This window comes from Haplochromis burtoni, unplaced genomic scaffold, assembly GCF_018398535.1.
Source record: "Haplochromis burtoni strain Fernald_Lab_line unplaced genomic scaffold, NCSU_Asbu1 Contig_241, whole genome shotgun sequence".
In the NCBI taxonomy this organism is placed as follows: Eukaryota; Metazoa; Chordata; class Actinopteri; order Cichliformes; family Cichlidae; genus Haplochromis; species Haplochromis burtoni.
Window position 1 is genome coordinate 10,569 of NW_024582602.1, and position 7,587 is coordinate 18,155.

Below are 7,587 nucleotides of genomic sequence, written 5' to 3' on the forward strand. Positions count from 1 at the left end.
TTCTGATTAGTGGCTGACCTGCTCTGCCACCTGAGCTACAGCCACCCCAAAAAATACGAACATCACAACAACTTTCCAAACGTGAAGTCATAATGCCTTATCGCATCTCAAGTTGGTGCTCCTGTGCCATACCAGTGACATTACTATAAAGCCTGAACATTACTGACCAAGTGGGGAAGCTATGGCATTATTGTTCTGCTACCTGTCACCGGTGGGTAAACGTTTGTTAAAATTCATATCACCAGTCTAATATTTCTGGGTTCATTTTAGTACAGTAGGAGGAAGTCTATTGTACACACTCTATAGCTGGTATAAAGAAAAGTAGTTGAAGTTCTACTCCTGTACTTGTGTCATAAAAGACTAGTCAAAAAACATTGACCAGTGTTGTACCACGCTCAGTTCACAGTAAGGTCTTTTACTAGTGCTAGTGAGGTCTAGTTGGGTACAGGGGAAGTCTAGAGAGAGCTGTGTGATATTTTGTTCTTCTGAATGTGTTAATATAGTTGCATAGAGACATTTTGTGTTATCAAGACAGCAAAAATGTTGTAGTGCTAAGTTAAATCAATAGCACAAGTCCAATAGTAGGGTTTAGATTTAGCTACATACATTTTCAATAACTTGGGGTGTGAAAATATTCCCAGCACTGTATCTGACCAAATTGGGGAGGATGACATTTCAGCCCATAAACTTTATGACACTGAGATGCAAAAGTTTAAAAGTAATTACCTTTACAAGGACAAACTGTTAAGGATAGCGTTACAGCAGAGTTGCTGATCGTGTATTTGTTGAAAGGGCACGGTTGGGGTAGTTTTGGTATCTGACTAAGGATGCCTTCTGGACATCTCCATGTGGTGGCATTAAAGGAGTGTGAAAGTGTGGGGAGAGACAGAGGGGCAGGCCCAGAGCATGCTGGAGGGATAACATAGCCCATCTGGTGCTGTTGGATGTGGCTAAGAAGAAGGACATCTCAGCTACTTGAAGCCTCAAGAAATTAAAATCACACTAGTACCACTCTTCCCTTCTATTATCCAGTGAGGCACCATCACAGGACATTTCTCTGTAAGTGTCCTGTTGGCCAAAAGTTTGGCCCAACTTTTGATTCCAAGACTTCAACATGATATGAACTCAGTCTTTCCAGGAAGCAACAAATCACTTGACAACTGTCAAAATGAACTTCAAGAGTGTCACTAAGTCAGAGTACTTCATCCAACAGTGCAGTGACCACGAAGCATCACTTTGTGACTTTTTTGTCAAACAAAGCTGTTCAAATTTGATGCACCTCAAAGGAAAAGGGTACGTGGAAACTTAGTGGACCTTCTTCAGTATTCAGAACAAGTTCCTATTCCTTTGACAAGGGATGGCAGATTATTACAACCAACATCCAGACTCTATGGAAAAGGATACAAGACTATATGTAAACTCTGCCCAACTGATGTTACAGGTGTTAAAGACAGACAAGCCATCTGTCAAAAGGGACTATCACAGAAAAAGAAGATAATTGAAGAATATGTAGTCCATACAAATAGTGCACCACTCAAAGAATGAACCTCACAGTCTGAATCAAGAAAAGGTCAAAAAAGAGATGTAACAGTTGAAAAAGTAGGGATTTAAACCTCAAGGTAAGGTACAAGCATTCTCCTCTAGAACTAAGAAGTTCCATGGCACAAGAAACAAAAAGAAGACCTGTTTCTCAATAAGCTCTATGAAAGTAACAGATGGAGCTGTGGAACTGCAATGTGCTCTTGGTAGTTGCCACACTGTCACATTTTGTGGGCTTATTTCCCTAAAACAAAAGCATTAAGACCTTGTGTTTGCATTGGCCATGTTGCGGCAGCCCTGAAGCCTTGAACAATTCTATTCATTTAAATACATTTTTATAGCACCAAATCACAATAACATGCAAGCATTTTATATTGTAAGGTAAAGACCCCACAGTATTACAGCGTAAACAGAGAAAACCCCAACAATCAGATGACACTGTAACAGTTAGACGAGCACCTATAATGTAGACTGTGGTTTTTTCAAAAGCTCTTTTATAAAAACAAAACACACAAAGATTTTATTTTATTCTACAGTGGCTATACTGCCATATCTAAGATGTGTAACATAGCAACATGTAAACAGCTAAAAGTGTTATAATGAAAACCCAACAGTATGACAAATAATATGTTTGTGTGATCACACAACATATAATTTGACCACTCAGGTAAAGAAACAGGTAAAGATCTTTAGAAAGTAATTGGTCAAGGAACAGAGTGAAGATGGCATGGGAGAAATATTATTTCTCACATTCTTTCAGCAAAGAAGGAAAGTTTTCACAATTAGTCTGAACAAACTGAGACACAGTTGGAGTAGGTGTAACAGCATCATAAATACCAATGAATAACACAACATGCACATCTCTAACTGGATTGTAACAGAAACTTAAAAATCATTTAAATGAAAAAGATGAACATGTAAATGAGTTGATCTCCACTAATACTCAGCTTTTTGACAATACGGTGTTAAATTGCAAATATTGTCATTTATCCAAGGAAAAGAGTTGTTATAAAAAGACTTGTTGATCAACATTGTTATAAGTGGATAAAAATTAATCAAACCATCAAAAAATGTATCAGCACTTAAGGGATTTAAGGCACATGGCAAACAGGAGAGAGAGCTACATGATAATTTAAAAACGATAATGATGCTCAGAAATAAAAATGTCCTCAGAACAAATACAGTGAGTATTTAAATCCAAAGTAAAAACACGGTGCAGCGTGTGAGTTGGGTAAAAGGGAAAGAGTTCTGATAAAACTTTTAGCCAATAAGTGAAAGTCGTTATCAGTGTGTATGTTGAAATCCTGAGCTATAACCTGGACAGCTTCATTGTGAAAGTTAAAAAAGAAAAACTCCTTGATGTCCTTTAAAAGCTATAATTAAGTTATTTAATAGAACAATAGAATACTGTACCTAAATATTTGTTCCAACAAATATATGCATTCTCATGAACTTTGAATTGTGGGCACTGGTTTGTGGAAGCCACTGGTTGCCCCAGCATCTTAAAACCCGATGGTGAGATGTACAATTGCTGTTCTGCCTAATTGCATTAGAGACCGGCCACATGCATAGTACACCTTGTACGTTTAAAAATCACAAATAGCTCTTTTCACATATGACTGTTTACCATCAGTACATGTATATTTTCTTCATCTTTTTCCTCTTCTTCATTGGTCTCCTTCACCACTGCTTTCTGCTCCATCATTTTCACCTGATCCTCTCTCCCCTCACCTCAAGTCTTATGTCCTGAACTGAAGTCAGGGCTCTAACCAGAGATGGGCTGTAATCTATGGCGTTATTTTTGTGCCACTATTCTGAGTGCACGTAAAAAAAATTTGAGTGCACGAAAAAAAAAGTTTGCAGGTGCAAGTGTTGTATTTTGAGGAGAAATTTATTTTGAGCGAAGAAAAGCTGAATTTGAGTGAACAAAATTCATTGCTGCGTGCAAAAAAATGTATTTCAGTGTTTGCTATTATCCACACACACACACACAACAGCTGCCCCTCTCGCTCAGTTTTTGCATTTGCGCTCGCTCGCAATGTGTTGCTCACGCTCTCAACATTTCTGCCCGTGCGCGCTCAACTCTTTCTCTACACCGTTATATTTGTGCCACAAAACCAGCCAATCACAGACTCGGATGCAAAAAATCTGATTGGCTGTTCTGGTCTCCAATCAGCTCGAAATGACAAAATGCAATATCCCAGAATCCATTTGGTCCAAAGCTCAAACGAGGCAGTGACGGAAGAACACAGAGTGGCGGAGTTTGAAATATTACTCTTTCTGGGTCACAAAATAAACTTTTAAGATATTTTCATGCGAGAATGGTGCTGTGTTAACTTCAAATACCTGCTCGATTCATTAAGATACCAGATATTTGCATAAGTGCTCTAACGTTTTCGGAGATGCCTGTTACCCACCAGCTGACCGCATAGCTGGACTGGCCATTGGGCACCCCGGACATTTGCCCGGTGGGCCGATGGTGATTTTTCATTTTTATGTTTGTTTTTGTAACGGTATAAACAATGAAAGGTGGTGGATTAGCCAATTGGTCATGATCAACTCTGGGCTGGACCAATTACAATACATCCGTATTGAGAGGAAAAGGAACGCGATTCATGCCGGACTTCAGCTAGAATGAAAAAAAGACACAAAGCTGGAGTTATTCTGTCTTTACGTTGCACAGCTGTCTCTTCTCTCATTCTCTCCCCTCTCTCTCCTCTTGCTACTTCAATCATGAAACTGATCAATGATCAGCTGATCGTCTCTCTTGTTTGTTTATCTCCCACTTTGCGCCAGAAAGAGGAAACCAGCAGATGTTGCGCTAAACAACAACAGCAGCACGTTCAAGCTTGATCAGCTGTTGTTATAATTTATTTAAAAATTAACTTCTAGTATCAGCTGATGTTTGCTGAAGCCACAGCTGTAAAGCTGCTGGTCATGATATCGGTTTGGAAACATGAAGGTGATACAAATCATACATATATACCAACAAGACACAGTGTACATCACTGTCACAACAGCGTTTGTTTTAGTTTAAAGGCTTTATGGTTTTTCTTGTAATACCTGGTGGTGGTTTTGTCAGTTCAGCCTTTTATATTTGTTACGTCCCTCTGTAGCCCCTAATCTCCTCAATGTTTTCAGCTGGTGCTAATTGGCCACACCTAGTCAGGTGTGGATAAAAGCATACCTGAGGCAAGCTTCCCGGGGAGCTCACTAGTCTTTGCCTTGGTGGTACTAGCCATTTGAGCCAACCTGCTATGCCATTTTAAGCTAAAGCCTCTTCACACTAACACTTTGTTATCCATCTCCGTTTTTATGTTGCGGCTTTTGAGCCGGGTCGTAACAATATTATGTTTAACCCGAGTGACCACCCGGTCAGCTGGTGGGTAACAGGCATCTCCGAAAACGTTAGAGCACTTATGCAAATATGTGATGTCTTGATGAATCGAGCAGGTATTTGAAGTTTACACAGCACCAGTCTCGCATGAAAATATCTTAAAAGTTTATTTTGTGACCCAGAAAGAGTAATATTTCAAACTCTGCCACTCTGTGTTCCTCCGCCACTGCCTCGTTTGAGCTTTGGACCAAATGGATTCTGGGATATTGCATTTCATCATTTCGAGCTGATTGGAGACCAGAACAGCCAATCAGATTTTTTTGCATCCAAGTCTGTGATTGGCTGGTTTTGTGGCACAAATATAACGGTGTAGAGAAAGAGTTGAGCGCGCACGGGCATTAAACATTAATGTTTAATGTGTGATGACGGGCATCAAACATTAATCCCATGCAAACGTACACCTATCTGGAACAACCCTGACATATTACAAAACAATAATATGATAAACTTTCCAGATTGGAGTGGTAAAGGAATCAAATATTTAGAACATATACTAGAAGGAACAGAATTTATTTCATTTCACAGACTAATTACACAATATAAGAATATCAACAAATTAAATCCATAGTAAAAAAGAAATTTAAGTTGAACTACAAACACCACCAAGTGTGGTTCAATTTCTTACTCTTAAAACCCCAAAATTACTTTCCAAAATATACAGAATGCTTTCTAAAACAGATGAATCAATATAACTTCCTATTGCAAAATGGGAAGCGGATTTATCAGTTAACTTAGACCTAAACTTCTGGTCTCAGATTTGCTTAAAAACCTTTCATCTAATTAGAAATCCCAGTCTGCAATTAATTCAATACAAAATATTACATAGAGTGCACTATACAGGTCATCGGATGTTCAAGAGCTTTACGTCTACCAACAACTGCTCACACTGCCAAACCAATTCACCGGACAATTATATCCACGCTCTTTGGTTCTGTCCACCAGTTCAGAAGTTTTGGTGCGAGATATGTGAAGACTTATCGAAGTGTCTGAAATGTAACATTCCAACTTCCCCCTTAGTGTGTTTGTTGGGCAGCTTAGATAATGTCACTTCAGAAAAGAATATAACCCATATGGTTTTCACTGCCCTATGCATAGCCAAGAAAACAGTCCTCATGAACTGGAAAAATAAAAGTAATCTTAATTCTAACCAATATAGAAATCTATTATCTATTAGATTACATTAGTCTTGATACAGCCTCTGCCACTACATCAGATCAATTGCTCTGGGCTCCTTTGATCAGCTTCATCACCTAGTGGGGGTGGGGGGTCATAGTTTGGTCCCACCTTCCCTGTTGTGATTGGTGTGGGGGTAGGGACAGGCTTGGGGTGTCGGGGGGTTCCCCAGGAGCGTCTTCCATGGGGGGCTCAACCCGGGAATTGCGGTCATGTCCTATTAAAGGCTCTGTTGGCTCTCAGGTGACGGTTTCCTTGTGGCTGCGTGCAGCGGGGCTAGGGGAGGGTCTGTGCTGACCTGGTAGCCTGGCTGCCCCTGGGTGGGTCCGGGATGGCGTGAGGTTCTGGGGGTGCTCCGTCTCTGGGCTGGGGCCCTGACTGGTACTTGGGGACTTGGGGGCTTGGCTCCTTGTTGGTGTGTGGGCGGGTGGGTGTATGGGGGCTCCGCCCTGGCACGGGGCTCCGCCCTGGCACGGGGTGCCGTCGGTGCATCGAGCCACCTAGGGGGCTCTTCAACTGGTGGGGGAGGCTGTTACATCTTTGCAGGAGGTCTCCTCTCTCCAGGAACTCACTCTGCAGGTGGGGGAGATACAGGAGAGGTGGAGGAAGATCTCAGCCTGGGCGTCTATTGTCTTGTGTAGTCTGGAAGATGAGTGGATGACGGGTTGGGTGCAGTTTTCTCTGTGGTGGAGTCGGGTGGGCTGCCCCAGGCTCTGTGGGGCCGGGCAGCTCTGCTGAATTGGGCCTCGGTCCGGATGGGCCTGGGCTCCCTTGCCCTGGTGGGTTCCAGGGCATGGGGGTGCCTACTGGGGTCAGCGGAGGAGCTGGCCCCAGGGAGGGGCCACTTGCCCTTCCTTCCCTCCCCATCTCCAGCTGCCTCCCTCTTCCCGCTCCACCACAATCGCTTGAAGTGATTTGCAAAAACAAAACTTTTATTTACAAGAATTCCTAACTTAGATAATCAAGACAAAAACAACATTTAATTTTGTGCACAAGCGTGGTGTCTGTGAAGTGCTGGGCTTAGGCTAAGCATGAAACTGTCAGGTCACAAAAACTGCTGAGGGTTGGAGTGGGGCAGGTGGAAACTCTGGCAGACCAGGGCCACTGAAACGAAGGAGAGGATAATCAGAACGGTCCAAGGAGTTGTGAGAGTTTCCCAGTTTGATAAGCTGAAATGGCTTACATGTTCGCAGGCGGAGATAAGCTGGAGGTGGAGGCGAGGCGAGGTCTGGGTGAGTACTGAGTCCTTTACGGGTGCACAGGGAGGCAGGCAGGTGTGAATGGCAGTTTGCATGTGTGGCAGGATGAATGTTATCCCTCGGTCCAACCCACTTTCAGCCTGGCCCATTAGGGGGCGCTGGTATAAATAGTGGCCATTTGAGTGTCTCTGCATCGCTTGCCTGTGATCTCCTTTTTGGTCACCTGACTTCCTCGGTGTGGTAGAGATCGTTTGTGGGTTACGCCTCTAAAGTCTCCAT